Genomic DNA, 20281 nt, shown 5'->3' on the forward strand with positions numbered 1-20281 from the left:
ATTCTGACTGCAAGGGACCTACGCTTGACTTCACCAATCTTTTTCTCTTCACATATCTATAAAAGCTTTTACAGCCAGTTTTTATGTTCCTTGCTAGCTTACTCTCATATTCTATTTTCCCTTTCTTAATTAATCCCTTTGTCCTCCTTTGTTGAATCCTAAACTGCTCCCAATCCTCAGGATTATTGCTTTTTCTGGCCAATTTATATGTCCTCTCCTTGGATCTTATGCTATCCCTAATTTCCCTTGTTAGCCACGGTTGAGTCACCTTTTTTGTTTTATTTTTGTGCCAAACTGGGATGAACAAATTCTGTAGCTCACCCATTTGGTCTTTGAATGTTTGCCATTGCCTATCCACCATCAACCCTTTGAGTGCCATTCCCCAATCAATCCTACCCAACTCGCGCCTCAGACCCTCGTAGTTTCCTTTATTTAAATTGAGGACCCGAGTCTCTGAGTCAACTACTTCATTCTCCATCTTAATGAAGAAATCGATCATATTATGATCGCTCCGACCCAAGGGGCCTCGTACAACAAGATTGCTAATTAATCCTTTCTCGTTACATAATACCCAGTCTAAGATGGCCTGATCTCTGGTTGGTTCCTCGACATATTGGTCCAGGAAACCATCCCGTAAACACTCCAGGAATTCCTCCTCAGTATTGTTACTAATTTGGTTGGCCCAATCTATATGTAGATTAACGTCACCCATGATGACTGCTGTGCCCTTATTGCACGCTTCTTTAATTTCCCTTTTAATGCTATCCCCAACCTCCGCCTTACTGTTTGGAGGTCTATATACCACTAATGTTTTTTTTCCCCTTAGTATTTCTCAATTCTACCCATACAGATTCCACATCATCAGAGCATACACCCTCTCTTTTTGTTTCATCATCTTCTCTATCTCCCTCGTCATTCAAGGAGTCCTTGCTTTGGTTCCCTTACCCTTCCCTCTTGTTGGAATGTACCTAGCCTGTTTTTGGAACATCTCCTCCTTAAAGATCACCCATTGTTCAGTTACAGTTTTTCCTGTCAGTCTTTGGTTCCATTTTACCCTGGCTGGAGCCTTTCGCATCCCATTGAAGTTAGCCCTATTCAAGTTTAGAAGTTCCACTCTAGATTGTTCCCTACTCCTCTCCATTGATAATCTAAATTGTATAATACAATGATCACTCATACCCAAGTGTTCTCCCACAGACACCTGGGGTCGACCTGGCCCAGCTCATTCCCCAGCATCAGATCCAGCAATGCCTCCTTCCTAGTTGGGCCAATAACATACTAGTGAAGGAAATTCTTCTGAACACATTTCAGAAATTCCTCCCCCTCCTTTCCCTTTACCCTAGCATTATCCCAATCGATATTTTGGTAATATATTCATTAAATATATTCAAGAAGGAGTCAGATATATTTCTTAAGGCTGAAGGGATCAAGGGATATGGGGAGAAGGCAGGGACAGGGTACTGAGTTTGGATGATCAGCCATGATCTCATTGAATGGCAGAGCAGGCTCGAGAGGCCGAATGGCCTACTCCTCCTATCTTCTATGTTTCTACGTAATTAAAGTCCCCCAATATCACCACTCTGTAGCTCTTGCATATCTATGCGATTCCCTGCAGATTTGCTCCTCTACCTCCCTCTCACTATTTGGAGGCGTATAGAACAGAAGAACATAAGACAGAAGAGCAGGAGTAGATCATTTGGCTCCTCGAGCCTGCTCCGCCATTCAATAAGATCATGGCTGAACTGATCTGATCTTGGCCTCAACTCCACTTCCCTGCCCGCTCCCCAGAACCCTTGACTCCCTTACCATTCAAAAATCTGTCTATCTCCACCTTAAATATATTCAATGACCCAGCCTCCACAGCTCTCTGGGGAATAGAATTCCAAAAATCACAACCCTCAGAGAAGAAATTCCTCCTCATTTCTGTTTTAAATGGGTGCCCCCTTATTCTGAAATTATGCCCCCTAGTTCTAGATTCCTCCACGAGGGGAAACATCCTCTCTGCATCTACCCTGTCAAGCCCCTTCAGAATCTTATATGTTTCAATAAGATCCCCTCTCATTCTTCTAAACTCCAATGAGTATAGGCCCAACCTGCTCAACCTCTCTTCATAAGACAACCCCTTCATCTCCGGAATCAACCTCGTGAACCTTCTCTGAACGGCCTCCAATGCAAATATATCCTTCCTTAAATAAGGAGACCAAAACTGTACGCAGTACTCCAGGTGTGATCTCACCAACGCCCTGTACAGTTGTAACAGGACTTCCCTACTTTTATACTATATATAGAATACCCCCAATAGCGTGATCATTCCCTTTTTACTCCTCAACTCTAACCAAATGGATTCTGTCCTTGTCCCCTCAAGAACATCCTCCCTTTCCAACACTACAATGTCTTCCTTAATCAGCACTGCCACCCCACCTCCCTTTTTTCCTTCCCTATCTTTTCTAAACACCTTGTACCCTTGAATATTAAGTGCCCAGTCCTCACCGTTTTTAAGCCATGTTTCCATTATTGCCACAACATTATATTGCCACGTGGCTAATTGTGCATGTAGCTCACCAACCTTATTCACTACACTTTGTGCATTTACGTACTTGCATTCTAAACCCATTTTTGAATTTTTTGTAGTCTTTTAGTCTGCTCCTATCTAATATGGTACTACTTCCGCCTCTAGTACTACTTTCTTCTCTAGTAATATCCAACACACTCACTCTTTCATGCACCTTATTCCTCTTTTAGAGTTATACAGCACAGAAAGAGGCCCTTCGGCCCATCGCGTCCGCGCCGGCCATCAAGCCCTATCTAATCTAATCCCATTTTCCAGCATTTGGTCCGTAGCCTTGTATGCTATGGCATTTCAAGTGCTCATCCAAATGCTTCTAGAATGTTGTGAGGGTTCCTGCCTCTACCACCCTTTCAGGCAGTGAGTTCCAGATTCCAACCACCCTCTGGGTGAAAAAGTTTTTCCTCAAATCCCCTCTAAACCTCCTGCCCCTTACCTTGAATCTATGCCCTCTTGTTATTGACCCCTCTACTAAGGGGAAAAGTTCCTTTCTATCCACCCTATCTATGCCCCTCATAATTTTGTATACCTCAATCAGGTCCCCCCTCAGCCTTCTCTGCTCCAAGGAAAACAACCCCAGCCTGTCCAGTCTTTCTTCATAGCTGAAGCGCTCCAGCCCAGGTAACATCCTGGTAAATCTCCTCTGCACCCTCTCCAAAGCAATCACATCCTTCCTATAGTGAGGCGACCAGAACTGCACACAGTACTCCAGCTGTGGCCTTACCAGCGTTTTGTACAGCTCCATCATAACCTCCCTGCTCTTATATTCTATGCCTCGGCTAATGAAGGCAAGTATCCCATATGCCTTTTTAACCACCTTATCCACCTGTTCTGCTGCCTTCAGGGATCTATGTACATGCACACCAAGGTCCCTCTGATCCTCTGTCTTTCCTAGGGTCTTACCATTCATTGTGTATTCCCTTGCCTTGTTAGTCCGTCCAAAATGCATCACCTCACACTTTTCAGGGTTAAATTCCATTTGCCACTGTTCCGCCCATCTGACCAACCCATCTATATCGTCCTGTAGCCTGAGGCTTCCCTCCTCGCTATTTACCACCCCACCAATTTTCATGTCATCTGCGAACTTACTGATCATACCTTTTACATTCACATCCAAATCATTAATGTAGACCACAAACAGCAAGGGACCCAGCACCGATCCCTGCGGTACCCCACTGGACACAGGCTTCCAGTCACAAAAACAACCTTCCACCATCACCCTCTGCCTTCTGCCACTAAGCCAGTTTTGGATCCAATGTGGTAAGGCACCCTGGATCCCATGGGCTCTTACCTTCCTGACCAGTCTCCTATGCGGGACTTTATCAAAAGCCTTACTGAAATCCATGTAAACCACATCCACTGCATTACCCTCATCCACACACCTAGTCACCCCCTCTCAAAATTCAATCAAATTGGTCAGACATGATCTTCCCTTGACAAAGCCATGCTGGCTATCCCTAATTAATCCCTGCCTCTCCAAGTGGAGACCAATTCTGTCCCTCAGAATTTTTTCTAATAATTTCCCTACCACTGATGTTAGGTTCACTGGCCTGTAATTCCCTGGTTTATCCCTACTACCCTTCTTGAATAATGGTACTACGTTAGCTGTTCTCCAGTCCTCTGGCACATCCCCTGTGGCCAGAGAGGTTCTGAAAATTTGTGTCAGAGCCCCTGCAATCTCCTCCTTTGCCTCACATAGTAGCCTGGGATACATCTCATCCGGGCCTGGGGATTTATCCACTTTTAAGCCTGCTAAAACCGCTAGTACCTCCTCCCTCTCGATGCTAATATGTCCAAGTATATCACAGTCCCCCTGCCCGATTTCTATGTCCACATCGTCCTTCTCCATAGTGAACACAGATGCAAAAAATTCATTTCTACTCCTATATGCTGGAGCCTATCCCCCTGCCAAGCTAGTTTAAACCCTCCCCAACAGCACTAACAAACCTCCCCGCGAGAATATTGGTCCTGGCTCTGTTGCAGTGTAACCCGTCTGGCCTGCACAGGTCCCACCTTCCCCAGAAACAGTCGCAATATCTCAGGAATCTAAAGCCCTCCCTTCTGCACCATCTCTCCAGCCACGCATTCATCTGCTCTATCCTCCTATTCCTGTACTCACTAGCATGTGGCACCGGGAGTAATCTGGAGATTACTACCTTGGAGGTCCTGCTTTTTAATCTCTCTCCTAGCTCCCCAAAATCTGCCTGCAGGACCTCCTCCCTCTTTCTGCCTATGTCGTTGGTACCGATATGGACCACAACCTCTGGCTGTTCACCCTCCTCCCTCAGAGGAGGGTGAACTGCAGCCACTCAGTAACATCCTTGACCCTGGCACCAGGGAGGCAACATACAATCCTAGAGTCATGTCTGCGGCTGCAGAAATGCCTGTCTGCTCCCCTAACTATAGAATCCCCTACAACTATTGCTCTTTCACTCTTTTTCCTACCCCCCTGTGCAGCTGAGCCACCAGTGCCTTGGACTTGTCTCTGGCTACACTCCCCAGAGGAACCATCGCCGCCACCAGTACTCAGAACAGAATACTGGTTGGAGAGTGAGATGCACTCTGGGGACTCCTGCACTACCTGTCTGGTGGCCCTCTTCTGTCTGGCGGTCACCCATTCCCTCTCTATACTCAAGCTGCAGGCTGACCACCTCCAAAAACGTGCTATCCACATAACTCTCAACCTCGCGGATGCACCGCAGTGACTCCAGCTGCCGCTCAGGTTCTGAAACCCGGAGCTTGAGTTGCTGTAGCTGGCGACACTTCCTACACTTGTGGTCGTCCAGGCTACGCGAAGCATCCAGGACATCCCACATGGCACAGGATGTGCACTCCATGGGACTGAGCTGCCCTGCCATTCCTCTATTTAATAGACTAAGATCTCACGGTTGACAGTGTCGAAGGCCTTTGAGATCAAAGAAGGCCATGTACAGCGGTTGGTGCTGTTCCCTGCATTTCTCTTGTAATTGACGCACGGTGAAGATCATGTCCATTGTGCCCCTTAGTGGGCAGTATCCACATTGCGACTCTGGGAGGAGTTCTTCGGCCGCTGGGAGAAGGCGATTGAGGAGGATTCTTGCGATGACTTTCCCTGTGGCAGACAGCAGGGAAATGCCTCTGTTATTACAGCAATCGGACTTGTCACCTTTCTTGAAGATGGTCACAATTAGGGCATCTGAGATCCCCTGGCATGCTCTCCTCCTTCCAGATAAGAGAACTTTCCATACCTCAGGAGCCTACTGTCAACAAGGGCAGAAGTCGATGACAAAGTCCAACACCGCCTTCAGTGTGCCAGTACAGCCTTCGGTCGCCTGAGGAAGAGAAGGTTTGAAGACCAGGACCTCAAACCCGGCATTAAACTCATGGTCTACAGAGCAGCAGTGATACCCGCCCTGCTGTATGCCTCAGAGACATGGACCATGTACAGCAGGCACCTCAAAGCACGGGAGAGGTACCACCAACGCTGCCTCCGCAAGATCCTGCAAATCCATTGGCAGGATAGGCAAACCAACGTCGGTGTTCTCGCTCAGGACAACATCCCCAGCATCGAAGCTTTGACCACGCTCGATCAGCTCCAATGGACGGATCACATCGTCCGCTTGCCCGATACAAGGCTCCCAAAACAAGCGCTCTACTCGGAGCTCCGACATGGCAAGAGAGCCCCAGGTGGGCAGAGAAAACGCTTCAAGGACACCCTCAAAGCCTCCTTGAAAAGGTGCAACATCCCCACTGACACCTGGGAATCCCTGGCCCAAGACCGCACAAAGTGGAGGAGAAGCATCCGGGAAGGCGCCGAACACCTCGAGTCTCTTCGCCAGAAGCCAAGCGCAAGGAGCGCACGTTAACCCAACCACCCCACCCACCCGCCCCTTCAACCTGTGTCTGCCCCACCTGTGACAGAGACTGTAGGTCCCGCATTGGACTCAGTCACCTGAGACCTAATTTTTAATGTGGAAGCAAGTCATCCTTGGTTCCGAGGGACTGCCTAAGACTAAGATCTAACATTGCAGAAATAAATTTAAAACTTAAAAAAAACACTCGCCAGCTACTCACCAATCAGCTCCTTCCCTTGTGCCGACGTCACTTTTTCTACTCTGACATCACTCTTTCGGATTCTGCCTCTGTTGAACCGCTGCCTCTCTCGCTCTGGCCGCGCCCAGGTCCGCTGCTCCCACTCCTCTCGCTCTCTTTACAGTGACGCTCTTTACAGCACCGCTGCTCCCACTCCTCTCGCTCTCATTACAGCGCCGCTGCTCCTCTCACCGCTCCTAACGCTGCTCCCCTTGCGCTCTTTACAGCGCCGCTGCTCCCGCCACTGCTCCTAACGCTGCTCCTCTCGCGCTCTTTACAGCGCTGCTGCTCCCGCCACTGCTCCTAACACTGCTCCTCTCGCGCGCTTTACAGTGCCGTTGCTCCTGCTCCTCTCGCCGCTCCTCTCGCGCTCTTTACAGCGCCGCTGCTCCCGCTCCTCTTGTCGCTGCTCCTGTCACGCTCTTTACAGCGCCACTGCTCCTGCTCCTCTCGTCGCTGCTCTCGCTCTCTGTACAGCGCCGCTGCTCTCGCGCTCTATACAGCGCCGCTGCTCCCACTCCTCACTGCTCCTCTCGTTGCTGCTCTCGCTCTCTATACAGCGCCGCTGCTCTCGCGCTCTATACAGCGCCGCTGCTCCTCTCGTTGCTGCTCTCGCTCTATACAGCGCCGCTGCTCCTGCTCCTATCGCTGCTCCTCTCGTCGCTGCGCTCACGCTCTATACAGCGCCGCTGCTCCCGCTCCTCTCGCCGCTGCTCTCGCTCTCTGTACAGCGCCGCTGCTCCTCTCGTCGCTGCTCCCGCTCCTCTCGCTGCTCCTCTCGTCGCTGCGCTCACGCTCTTTACAACACCGCTGCTCTCGCTCTCTTTACAGCGGTTTTTTGCTATGCTAGGCTCATACAGCATGTAACATTTCTTTTAAGGGCTGGACTTACTCAAAGCAACTCTCAAAATGCAGTTTTACCTTGCAGTTGTATATACTTGCTATTAAGATGGCAAATTTAGTTCACTGTTTCTGGTTGAGGGCTTACCTTATAATTGATTCATTGTGATGCATGTTACTGGTAGCTCATTCTAAATGGGGGTCAAATGCACATACCTGCTTCTGGTTTGGTCTGGCAGTCCTGGTCTTTCCTGGCTGGTTTCCCATTCACCAATTGTATAGATGAAGAGTGTTGACAGAGTGTAAAACAATCAACGCACTCATTAAAATCAAATTTCTCACTCGCTGCAGCGCCTCGGCAGTGACTAATGGAACGACTCTCTGGAAAGCGGGAAATGTTATTTTAATACGTGAGTTGACTATACCATGCACTGCTGCCTCTGTGCAGCAACACAATTAGTGACTGCGTGATGGGAGCCAGAAAGGGGGGAGTAGGAGATGGAGCCAGAAAGGGGAGAGCAGGTGGCAGAGAGAGGGGACTCACTGATTGTATAATCAATTTTCATGCTTAACAGCAACTGCGACATTCTCAGTGAAAACAACAATCAGAGGCTCCACTGCAGTATAGGAACTTAACAGCAAACAATCAAATAGACTGATATTAAAATTATAACTGACCATACTTTGTATTTAAAGCAGAGATCTCCATCTGTAGATCAGAAAGATACATTAATGACACAAGATTACACATCATTCTCCATGGTTGCTTTGTTATTATGCCTTACAGCTTGACATTACTTGACAGCATCAAGCAAAAACAGAATTTGAGGCACATGTTGCCAAAATACACAACAAAAGATGAACAGAAGTTACCTAAAAAGAGTGCCACAGAAGCAGAATTTTACAGCACAGAAGGAGGCTATTTGGCCCATCATGCCTGTGCCAACTCTGAGAGAGAGCTACTATCCCCTTATTCCCATTCCTCTGCTCTTTACCCATCACCTTAATTTTTTTTCTTTTTCAAATATGTATCCACTTCCCTTTTAAAAACTTTTATGGATTCTGCTTCCACCACTGTTTATGGTACAACAACAACTTGTATTTATATAGAGCCTTTAACATAGTAAAATGTCCCAAGGCACTTCACAGGAGCAATTATCAAACAAAATTTGGCACCGAGCCACATCTATCTATCTATCTAATATATATTTAAATATATATAAAGCAGTTGGTCTGTCTGCTATACACTCAAAAGTTATAGAGCGTACCTACACATATGTTATATCAAAAGAAAGGTTATGATCAGGGGAGTGTCATAGGCGTATTTACTTTTTGGTTGGACAAAAATTGTTCGGACAGTATACAAAAAACGTTCAAAAATCCACTCATTAGCGGTTGACCAATCCTACCGCTCATTAGCGTTGAGTGATGTGATGGTTGACCAATCCTACAGTTCAGTGACCTGATGGTTGACCAATCGGTGCGTCATGGGCGGGACCTAATCTTGCAGCCTCCCGAAATTATCGCTGTCATTTTTTTCCCCTGCTTTTCCTCAACAGCGAGCGGGGCAGCTGCGTCGGCCCGCCGGAGCGCGAGGTGAGTTGGGGTCACTCGGGCCGGGCCTCACAACCGCTCGGCCCGAGACACAGAGCGGGGGAGCAGCAGTGGGCGGCCGTCAACCGTGTGGCCCGACACACAGAGCGGGGGAGAGGCAGCGGCCGGCCGTCAACCGCGTGGCCCTCTAAACTGCCCTGGCAACGCTGGGCCCCCCCAGCTAGTATAGAAATATAAGGACAGGTGACCAAAAGCTTGGTCAAAGGAGGAGAGAGAGTTAGAGAGGTTTAGGGAGGGAATTCCAGAGTTTAGGGCCCAGGCAGCTGAAAGCACGACCACCAATAGTGGAGAGAAGAAAATCGGAGATGAGCAAGAGGCCAGAACTGGAGGAGAGCAGAGATCTTGGAGGGTTGTAGGGCTGGAGAAGTTTACAGAGATAGGGAGGGGTGAGCCCATGGAGGGATTTGAAAACGAGGACAAGAATTTTTAAATCGAGGCACTGCCGGACCAAGAGCCAATGTAGGTCAGGCAGCACAGGGATGATGGGTGAATGGGACTTGGTGCGAGTTAGGGTACGAGAGTTTTTGATGAGCTCAAGTTTATGGAGGGTGCAAGGTGGGAGGTCAGCCGGGAGAGCAGTGGAATAGTTGAGTCTAGAGGTAACAAAGGAATGGATGAGGGTTTCAGCAGCAGATGGGCAGAGACGGGTGATGATATGGAGGTGGAAGTAGACGATGGAGACAATATCATGTCGGAAGCCCAGCTCAGGGTCAAATAGAACACCAAGGTTGTGAACAGTCTTGTTCAGCTTTAGACAACGGACAGGGAGAGGGACAGAGTCGATGGCGAGGGAACAGAGTTTGTGATGGGGACCGTAGACAGTGGCCGGAACTTGCCGGGGTATCAGTGGCGGGTCGGGTGGGAAAGTGTGTTTTTTTTTTTTTTATACAGCAGGTCGAGAACCCACTGTCAACCTGCCACCACGCACCTTTCCCAATGTCGGGTCTGTCAGCGCGGACAGACCCGACGAGCAGCGGCGGGTGACCCAATTAAACTCATAATGTACTTGAAAAGACCTTTAACAGGCTTTTTTAACTTACTTTTTAACTTTATCATCATGGCCTCGGGGACCACGTCTGTCAACCTGAGGCGAGAGTTCAGTGGCCATTGCTCCAGCTGATTACTTGACAGCTTCAGATGTATAGTAAAAGCTCCCATCTGACAGATCAGCTCTTTCCTCAGCTACAAGCTGTTTCTCAGTCTATTTCCAGCACAGATTCTGCAGACTTTTCACTTTACGCTCTCCATCCACACTCTCACCATTGACAGAATGCTTCTGTCATCGCTACTTCACCTGCCATCTATTCCATCAGCATGGGTGCCCTTGAAACTCTCTCACCTTGTTCCTCAGAATCCCACCACGATCAACTCCAACACTAGCAGCACCAGGCACACCAGCAGCAGCAGCAACAACAACACCGACCTTCTCTGCAATCACCTGATGCTGCACAGGACAGAGGGCATCAGCACCCGAGGACATTGCTGCCAGGGATGGACTCATCATGGCCAAATTTATTTCACTTGACGCTGTACACCCTGGCTGCCACATGATGTGCCAAGTTGGCACCAGCCCACACCAACACCATAAAGCATCCCTACAATGTCCAAGCCATCCTTTCACACTTAGGGAGTCATGGGAGATCCTGGGTGCAGCCCTGCACCTCTGTGCAGTGCTTGTCAGTGTTTGCAGCACCTCAATGCTGTTGAACACTGATAGCACAAATGTCAAAAGTAAAGTGGCCATGGTCCCTTTAAGGAATAAAAACAGAAAATGCTGGAGAAACTCAGCAGGTCAGGCAGCATCTGTGAAGAGAGAAACTGAGTTAACGTTTCAGGTCAATGACCTTTCGTCAGAACTGGAAAAAAGCAGGAAATGGAACAGATTTTTAAGCAAGTGAAGAGGCTGGGAAAGAGGGGAGGGGATGAAAGAACAAAAGGGAAGGTCTGTGATAGGATAGAAGGCAGAAGAGGTTAAGAGACATTAAGAGATATTCAAGGCAAAAGGAGATGGTAATGAGACAGGTTAAGAAACAAAGGATGGCTCTAGATGAAGTGTAAACTGCACTGGCAGAATGAAAGACAGCTGCCATGTGGGGGAGAAGAAAAAAAGACAGACAAAAGGTGTGGATAAAAATATATATATATTTTTTTTTTTTTTATCCACGCCTTTTGTCTGTCTTTTTTTCTTGGTAGGGGCCGAGGTTATGATCTGAAATTCTTGAACTCTATGTTGAGTCCGGAAGGCTGTAAAGCGCCTGATCGAAAGATGAGGTGCTGCTCCTCGAGCTTACGCTGAGCTTCCGTGGAACAATGCAAGAGGCCGAGGATGGTGAGGTCTGAGTGGGAGTGAAGCAGTGAATTAAAATGACAGGCGACCGGAAGCTCGGGGTCCCCTTTACGGACTGAACGGAGGTGTTCCGCAAAGCGATCACCCAATCTGCGTTTGGTCTCCCCAATGTAGAGGAGACCACACCGTGAGTAGCAAATACAGCATACTAATTTGTGAGAAGTACAAGTAAATCAGTGTTTCACCTCGAAGGGGTATTTGGGGCCCTGGACAGTGGGAAGGGGGAAGGTATAAGGGCATGCGTTGTATCTCCTGCGCTTGCACGGAAAGGTGTCGGGCGAAGGGGAAGGGGTGTTGGGGGTGATAGCGGAGTGGACAAGGGTGTCGCGGAGGGAGCGGCCCCTACGGAATGCTGAAAGGGGAGGTGAGGGGAAGATGCGTTTGGTGGTGGGATCACGCTGGAGGTGTAGGAAATGGCGGAGGATGATCCGTTGAATGTGGAGGCTGGTGGAGTGAAAGGTGAGGACAAGGGGAACCCTATCGTGGTTCCAGGAGGGAGGGGTGGGGGTGACGGCAGAAGTGCGGGAGATAGAACAGATACGGTCAAGGGCCATGTCAACCACTGTAGAGGGGATTCCTCGGTTGAGGAAAAAGGAAGACATGTCAGAAGCACTGGTATGGAAGGTGGCATCATCGGAGCAGATGCAGCGGAGACGGAGAAACTGGAAGAATGGAATACAGTCCTTACAGGAGGTGGGGTGGGAGGAAATGTAGTCCAGGTAGCTGTGGGAGTCAGTGGGCTTGCAGGGAATGTTTGTCAATAACCTATCCCCAGAGATGGAGACGGAGAAGTCGAGGAAGGGAAGGGAAGAGTCGGAGATGGACCATGTGAAGGTGAGGGAAGAGTGGAAATTGGAAGTAAAGTGAATTAAATTATCTAGTTCAGGGCGAGAGCAGGAAGCGGCACCGATAGTCATCAATGTACCAGAAAAAGAGGTGAGGGAGGGGACCTGAGTAGGACTGGAACAAAGAGTGTTCCACATATCCCACGAAAAGGCAGGCATAGCTAGGACCCATGCGGGTTCCCATAGCAACACCTTTGATTTGGAGGAGGTGAGTGGAGTCAAAGGAGAAGTTGTTCAATGTGAGAACAAGTTCAGCCAGGCGGAAGAGGGTGGTGGTGGATGGGGACTGGTTGGGCCTCTGTTCAAGGAAGAAGCGGAGTGCCCTCAGGCCATCCTGGTGGGGGATGGAGTTTTAGAGGGCTTGGACGTCCATAGTGAAAAGGAGGCGGTTGGGGCCAGGAAACTGAAAACTGTTAAAGTGACGGAGGGCGTCGGAAGAGTCGCGGATGTAGGTGGGAAGAGACTGGACAAGGGGAGAAAAAATTGGTGGTGGGATCACGCTGGAGCTGTAGGAAATGGCGGAGGATGATCCATTGAATGTGGAGGCTGGTGGAGTGAAAGGTGAGGACAAGGGGAACCCTATCGTGGTTCCAGGAGGGAGGGGTGGGGGTGACGGCAGAAGTGCGGGAGATAGAACAGATACGGTCAAGGGCCGTGTCAACCACTGTAGAGGGGACCAATAGAGAAAAAAACAGGCTGGGGTTGTTTTCCTTGGAGCAAAGAAGGCTGAGGGGGGACCTGATTGAGGTGTACAAAATGAGGCACTGGCCTCACAGTGCCAACACAAAATGTTGCCTCACAGCGCCAGGGACCCGAGTTCAAATCCGGCCTCGGGTGACTGTCTGTGTGGAGTTTGCACATTCTCCCCGTGTTTGCGTGGGTTTCCTCCGGTTGCTCCGGTTTCCTCCCACAGTCCAAAGATGTGCGGGTTAGGTTGATTGGCCATGATAAAAATTGGCCCTTAGTGTTAGGGGGGATTAAATATGTGGGGTTATGGGGATAGGGCTTGGGTGGGATGGCTGTCGGTGTAGGGACCGGGTGCTAGGGTTTGGATGATCAGCCATGATCTCGTTGAATGGCGGAGCAGGCTCGAAGGGCCGAATGGCCTACTCCTGCTCCTAGTTTCTATGTTTCTATGATGAGGGGCATAGATAGGGTAGATAAAGAGGAACTTTTCCCCTTAGTAGGGGGGTCAATAACAAGGGGGCATAGATTCAAGGTAAGGGGCAGGAGGTTTAAAGGGGATTTGAGGAGGAACTTTTTCACCCAGAGGGTGGTTGGAGTCTGGAACTCACTGCCTGAAAGGGTGGTAGAGGCAGGAACCCTCACAACATTCAAGAAGCATTTGGATGAGCACTTGAAATGCCATTGCATACAAGGCTATGGACCAAATGCTGGAAAATGGGATTAGATTGGACAGGGCTTGATGGACGGCGCAGACACGATGGGCCGAAGGGCCTCTTTCTGTGCTGTATAACTCTATGACTCTATGAGATAGGAAGAGATAAGTTCCGCGGGGCAAGAACAGGCTGAAACGATGGGTCTACCAGGGCAGGGAACTTTGTGGATCTTGGGAAGGAGGTAAAAGCGGGCTGTGCGGGGTTGGGGAACTATGAGGTTGGCGGCCGTGGGGGGAAGATCTCCAGAGGAGATGAGGTCAGTGACAGTCTTGGAAATGGTGGCTTGATGTTCTGTGGTGGGGTCATGGTCCAGGCGGAGGTAGGAGGTGGTGTCGGAAAGCTGGCATTCAGCTTCCGCTAGGTAGAGGTTGGTTCGCCAAATAACAACAGCACCACCCTTGTCAGCGGGTTTAATGACAATGTCGGGGTTGAATCTGAGAGAATGGAGTGCTGCAAGTTCAGAGGGAGGTAGGTTGGAGTGAGTGAGGGGAGCAGAGAAATGGAGACGGCCAATGTCACGGCGGCAGTTTGCAATGAAAAGATCTAGAGGGGGTAAAAGGCCAGAGGGAGGGGTCCAGGTGGAACGAGAATTCTGAAAGCGGGAGAAAGGGTTAGTCGTGCGGGGGGGAAGACTCCTGGCCAAAGAAGTGGGCACGGAGACGAAGGCAGCAGAAAAAGAGCTCAGCATCGTGCCGAGCTCGAAATTCATTGAGGTGGGGACATAAGGGGATGACGCTCAGGCCTTTGCTAAGGACTGATTGTTCGGGGTCAGAGGGGATAGTGAAAACGCGGCAGAGGGTGAGATTGGGCGAAGGGATGGGGTCAGAGGAAAGTGAAGGGGAAGAAGGTTACGGAGGGGCGTTGGTGTCCAAGAGTTGTTGAAGCTTGCGATCCTTGACACCTGAAAGGAAGAAAAAAAGTTTTTTGTTAAAGCACCGGATGAGGTGAAGGATGAAATGGAACTGTGGACCAGGACAGCTTTGAGATAGAATGAGTCGGTGCTGCTGAAGAGAGAGGTCGAGGGTGTGCATGTGGCGTTGCATGGCATTCAGCGTGGATCTCAGGATACGGTGCAAGCAGTGGTTCGAGGAACGCTGAATATCTTGGAGATATCTGTAGTCCTGGGTGGATCCAAAACACGAAGGGTGGAATTTCAGTTGGAATCCACGTGGAGTAAGCCGGAGCCAGAGACAGTCGCTGAGGAAAGATATGTGGCTGTGAAAGCGAGTTTTGGCAGATACCTGATCAAACATGAGAAGGGAGACAGAAAGCAATGTAGATGAACAAGGTAAAAGAGACTAACGGAACTCCCATCGGAAAGAAGAGCAGAACTTCTTCAAGGCAGGCATTCCTAGAAGAGAAGTGGCAGTGAAAAGAAAATACTGCAGATGCTGGAAATCTGAAATAAAAACAGGAAATGCTGGAGAAACTCAGCAGGTCAGGCAGCATCTGTGAAGAGAGAAACAGAGTTAACGTTTCAGGTCGATGACCTTTTGTCAGAACTGGAAAAAAGCAGGAAATGGAACCAGCTGATGACGTGTCATTAATGATGTCACCAGACCCGCTTACTCTAATTGGGCCAGGAAACAAGCTGGACAGGCTTAACAAGCCCTATCAACATAAATTAATTTTAGGCAGCAGGATGGAGCCAGCAGTGGGGCTGCGACCCGCCACCGACATCACCCACACTGGACCCGCCGAGGTGAGCAAAATCCTGGCCAATGCCTTCGGTCATCCCAATATTTAATTGGAGGAAATTTCTGCTCAACCAATACTGGATGTCTGACGAGCAGTTTGACAAATCGGAGGCATTGGTGGGGTCGAGAGCAGTGATGGTGAAGTAGATCTGGGTGTCGTTGGTGTACATGTGCAACCTGGCGTCATGTTTTCGGATGATGTCGAGGGGCAGCATGTAGATGAGAAATGGGAGGCGGGTCCAAGGGTAGATCCTTGGGGAACTCCAGAGGTAACGGTGCGGGAGTGGGGAGTGAAGCCATCCTGGCTATGACAGGATAGATAAGAATGGAACCAGACGAGTGCAGTCCCACCCAGCTGGAAGACGGATGTTGTGGTAATTCGTGTCAAAGGCTGTAGCCAGGTCGAGAAGCACAAGGAGGGATAGTTTACCACAGTCACATAGAATATTATTTCTGACTTTGATGAGGGCTGTTTCAGTGCTGTGGCAGGGGCAGAAACCCAGATTGGAAGGCTTCAAAATGGGCACGGATTTGGGAGATGACAACACATTCAAGGACTTGAGAGGAAAGGGAGGTTGGAGATGGGGCAGTAGTTTGCACGGAGAGAAGGGTCAAGGTGTTTTTTTTGAGGTGGTGGGGTAATGACAGCAGATTTGAATGGGAGGGGAACAGTACCTGAGGAGAGGGAACCGTTAACAACATCAGCCAGGAAGGGAAGGTGGGTGGTCAGTAGCTTGGAGGGAATAGAGTCGAGGGAGCAGGAGGTGGCTCTCGTGGACAAGATGAGATGTTAAATCAAAGAAAGAAAGGTCCTGCCTGCTGTGAGAAATTTCTCTAGGGGCTATGGCGAGGTTAGCCAAACTCATTTCACTTGGGGCCGTTACAGCTCGAAGTGAGAGGAGATTGTATCCCATCAGTCTGGATTACATTTAAGGTCAGCTCCCAAGAGTGAAAGGATGAAGTTGTAACCCTCTGAGATACTCAGTTCCTCCTAATGACTAAAATTATGGTTTGCAGTGCTAACAATTCTTTATAAAAAATAAATAAATAAAAAATCAGCACTGACAGCCCAGAATAATTCACCACCCAAGCTAAACAAGGGAGTTGGCTCGTGGCTGTGGAATACATAATAAAGATAAAAATAAAAAGAATGTAATTCAAGTACATAGAATAGTAGCATGGGGTTTGTGCCTGAGATTTATACACATGGTATAATCTTCATTTCAAATGTACTACTGAGCAAAAACTAAACACTTTGTCACAGGAAGAGAGGAAAAATCTGAGAGATAATCACCCTGAGCTGTTCTGAATCACCTCATAGTGGACAACAGTGGAGCAGAAGCAAAGCATTTCATGCTCCATCAGTCCTCTGCATAAAGACATTTCTTCCAATTTTGCTCCTCAGAGATAATTTACATTGATGACCCTTTGTCACTAAGTCCCCAACCAGAGGCAATAGGTTTTGATAAAGTGAAGACTTTTATTTGTTAAAAACCTCTATTCAATCTGCTCTTAACATTCTCTGTTCCAGTGCAAATTGTCCCAGTACCTCAAGTCTTTCTTCATAACTGTAGTTTTCCCATTCCTAACATCAACCTGTATGCTCTATATAGCTTACCTATGATACCCGTGCCCAATTTGCTAACCTGTCTCTGCCTTCCTGAAGTATTTTACAGCCCACCTTGCTGTGTGCCAAATTCCCTACTTTTGTGTTGTAAACAAATTTAGAGATTGTGTTCCCTCTATCCAAGTCCAAATCATCTATGTACTGTATACTGAAAAGAAAAGTGAAGCTAGCACTGACCTCGATCCACCACTTCCAACTATAGTAGTTGTATTGATATTAATGCCTTAAATAGTTATATGAAGGTAATATGTGTTTTAATATATAACAGTTTTAAGCTTTATTGCTATTATCTTTTAATATGATTTACATGTAATTGAAAAATTTCCATCTTTAGGTTCAAGAGAGTTCAAAAGACACCAATTAAAACAGCCCTTCATTCCCTATTCATATGCTTGTGGGAGTTACATGCAGCAATATTAACTTCTTTTAAGAGCTGTAATTCTCTTATGTGAAACTTCAGATATGTGAAGACTTTTGATTTCTTATTGCTAAGTATTGGGAAAAGGTTATGTCGGTCTACTATCAGCACATATTAATACAAAAATAGTGCAATTTCACTACCTGCATTCTAACCATATATTCAGTAGATTTAACACTTACAACTCACTAGACATGCAAGAACAATCAGAATCCCCTGTTCTGAAGATATCAAATTGTACTTTTAGCACCAGCGAGTCTTCGATTTAAAGTTACAGAGCTCAAATTTTTTATCTGCTTTGTTTTCCTTTAAGTCATTTAAAATTGTGAAACTCCTGAAAAACAAATGAAGAAAATGATAGTTTTCAAAGATGCAAATCTTTGAAAAGTGTCACTCTATCAAGAGTCAGTTGATGGTCATACTGTTCAGTTTGATGAAATGGAGACCGGGCAAGTTTAATTATAGTAAACACTTTGCTCTATTTGAAGTTGCTGATTCTTCACACACATTCAAAGAGACAGTTCTAAAGAAGGTGCTCTGTTTTTCAGCTTTATCTAAATCTGACCATAAACTTTGCAAAGAAAGAGTATGATCCTAGGATTGACTGTTTGCAGTAGGTGAACTGGAATGAACACTTTTAAAGAGTGCGATTAAGAGATTCAGTCATTCCACATAATCAGATTAGATGTTTCACGATTGGGCAGTGATTTGCATTGATCCACGAGATCCATTCCACTGCTCCTTATGGACTCAACAATGGAAGATTACTGCTTATTTTCAGGATAAGCTTAAAGTAATTTTGTAATGGGAGTACGATTCTGTTTAGTCATGTGGTACTGTACTATGAATTGGGAGATTGGTGTTTTCTCTTTTCAATGCAGTTTCACTATAAGTGGATTTGAACATGTGAGGTTTCAGAACACAAGCTCAATTCTGTTTTACGTATGGTTCAAAGGAGCTCGCTAGGGCTACACAAAAGGGAGCCTGACTGATCTGTGTTGAATAGATAAGATACCTCATTGAGCAATCCAGATATTTCAGCTGTCCGAAATCACCCTTTAATGCAAGCACTTCATTTCCTTAATCAACTCTCTTACCTACCTCCCCAGTATAAAGTTAATCTTTCTTGCATGTAGCCAAGGCTGGGACAATTAGCCAATTAAATAAAGGGCATTCATGTTTTATGACTTTAAAATGACATATATCTTAAAAATTGTACAGAATTGTGTTGAGGAGCTTATTATTGTAAAAAAAAATAGAAATCAAGATTAAGTTACAACTGTATCAGTAGGTTTTGCTTGAACCTTGACGACTGGAATAAGTAAGGTCATAAAGCTTCAATTAAAGAGTCGGCACAGATATCATGGGCCAAATGGCCTTGTACTGTGCTGTATACATCTATGGTTCTGTGGCCTAATTAAGTACGCCTTTTTTTCCCCCAATTTTCTTTGCCTCTTCCCAAGGTATTGACTATTGCTGGGATAGAGTTCTTTGGCGCCAGCAGCCCTCTGGTACTGGAGCCATGTGGTTATTCTTCATGAGCACGCCCAGACTTAGGAACATGGAAATGCACAGGACTGGAAAAGACCATTGTAATCCAACTGGCTGGTGCCAAAGTTCTAAAAAAAAAAAATACTGCTGTCATATTTCTGGATTGTTTGACCATTTTTGCATCAAAAGGATTTGGGAAAAGAGTTACTTTTAAATGTTGTGTTTTAAAGCATAGTGTATTCATGCAAGTTTTAAAAAAAAGGCTCAGACAGTAGCTAGTTAGGATGCTAATGAACAAGCTTTGATATTGTTTCTCCATGGACTGGATAATGAGCAGTTCGTTAGCTTATCTTGGTAATCGATAATTGACTCACATGCATTGTGTTGGAGAGTCGCTGGTCCCTGGCATTCGGCAGAGAGTCTAGTAAGCCTTCCCATTCTGGCTGTGAACAGCAAGAGATAAAACACAGAGACAGACATCGACAGCGAGGATTTTTGAAACAAGAATGCTACAAAGGTGGTCAGGTTTATTAAACAGAAAGCTGCAAAGACTTTGCTGAAGCAAAGAGGTTGAAATAGTTAGAAACGATTTTGTTTTAGACAAGTAAGATCACACACTGATGTGCAATAATGTAGCAAGTTCTTAATTTACATTAGTATGTGAAGTTAAGTTGTATGTATTGAATTAAGTAAGTCCTCTCTACTTCTCTCTCCTCATTACCTCAATGTTAAGATGCTCCTTTAAAATATACGTCTTTCACCAAGCTTTTGGTCACCTGTCCTAATATCTCATGTTGTTCAGTGTCAAATTTTCTTTGATATGCTCCTTGGATAACACTACGTTAAAGGTGCAATATAAATGCAAGTTGTTGTTGTCCTATCTTAACACCTATTCTGCATATTCACTTTATTGTGAAATACAACAGCGTAACAATTCATATCTCACCAAATCTTTTGCTCGTTCTGCCTTTGGGGAGATTGAAGCACATATGAAAGACATGAATATCCAATTCAAAACCTCATACTTTGAACTCCTCTATTTGATCTTCTCTTGACCTCCTTTGTTCTAATGAAATGGGCCCCAGTTTCTCTAGTCTCTCCTCATAACTGAAACCTCTGCAATGTTTCTTTTTTACTTTCCATATCCTGATTTATTTTTTACTGTCTTGTCTTGTTTGACCTCTTTCAACCTTCCTACTACCTTATAACCTATGCACCTAAAGGTTACTTTCCCTTCCAAGTAGTCTACTGTTTCACCTTTGCACCCTGCTACATTAATTTAGACCCTCCCCTGTGAGCACCATCACAACTGAGCCCAGTTCTGTCCTGATGTGTTACTGACACAATAGTCAGAGAAACAGGAAC

The 20281-nt window shown here is 46.9% G+C and overlaps 1 protein-coding gene across 3 annotated transcripts in view; it reads left to right on the forward strand.

Moving 5' to 3' along the window:
• Positions 1–20281, forward strand: part of zcchc9 (zinc finger, CCHC domain containing 9) — a 68197-nt gene that overhangs the window by 40158 nt on the left and 7758 nt on the right. The gene's annotated exons all lie outside the window — the stretch shown is intronic.

Source organism: Somniosus microcephalus, chromosome 1 (assembly GCF_052327205.1).
Source record: "Somniosus microcephalus isolate GS21.2 chromosome 1, FLI_Smic_1.0, whole genome shotgun sequence".
NCBI classification, from domain to species: domain Eukaryota; kingdom Metazoa; phylum Chordata; class Chondrichthyes; order Squaliformes; family Somniosidae; genus Somniosus; species Somniosus microcephalus.